This window comes from Loa loa, assembly GCF_000183805.2.
Source record: "Loa loa unplaced genomic scaffold supercont3.139, whole genome shotgun sequence".
Lineage (NCBI taxonomy): Eukaryota > Metazoa > Nematoda > Chromadorea > Rhabditida > Onchocercidae > Loa > Loa loa.
This window is the reverse complement of record NW_018108319.1, coordinates 128,545-129,721: the sequence shown is the minus strand read 5'-3', so window position 1 is coordinate 129,721 and position 1,177 is coordinate 128,545.

The following is a 1,177-nucleotide window of genomic DNA, read 5'->3' as shown; positions in this document are numbered from 1 at the left end:
ATACATAAATAAGTTACGGGAGGGGGGAAGGGGAAAAAAAAGTGAAATTGTAAAAATTATAGAAAAAAAAAAAATGACTGGGTGTAATTTTTTTTTTATTTCCGTTAAAAATAAAATTAATACATTCCGGAATGCACTAATAATTATATCGATAAAAATAGTTTAATTTAATGAACTATATTTATCGTTAACATTTCATTACATGGCGTAAATATAATTATTGTTGCAAATACTTCAAAAACAATGAGAATGGCTAATATAATAAATATTTGCAATGAATCTATCACATTATATTGCTATATTTATTTGATATAAATACTTAATTGTAATTAACTAATTATTGCTACAAACATTTAACATAAATATGGTCAATTAACTGTTAAAATCATAATATATTTATTTACATTCATTTTGAATAAAATTCTTTTATTATAAAAATTTTTTGCAAATATTATTTGCCATATTTTTGCAATTTTTAATAATATGACAATTTTCATGTTAATATATTGATAAGTGTTATTTTATAAAATTTAATTATTAAAAATAGAATTTTTTTTTTTTTTTTAGCCTAAAAAAAAAAAATAAACTAATCATTTGAATTGTATTATGCAAAATGCAAATTATAATATGTTAAAATGTTAACAAAAATTAATGATATATTGTTACATTCATTGATGAATGAATTCATTTGATGGAAGCATTTGAATGATTGTTCAAAAAAAAAAAAAAAAGTACGTACTTTATACGTACGTATTACACTCAACAATCTTATTTATTTATTCATTCATTCATTCATTCATTCAATCATTCATTCAATCATTCATTCATTCAATCTATCAGATTGTTAAGAAATAAATGAGACAATTCGGTCGATACGGCTAGAGAATTTTAAAATCCCTTCATATTTTTCAACGGAATAGAGATAAAGCTAAAACTCAGTGAAATGTTAGATGCTATATAGCTGCTTAAGCTAACATATATTGCTATTAGCCTATTGCTGCTTACATTCAAATCGATTCCCTCTCTCTTTGTTAAAAATCTATTCTATCCCAAAATTCATTTATTCTCTTTCTTTTAACACTCTCTTCAATTCCTGAAACATTAAAATTTTCATTCCATATCTATCTTTATTGAAAAAAAAAAAAAAAGAAAAAAGAAAAACGTAATAAAACTTACC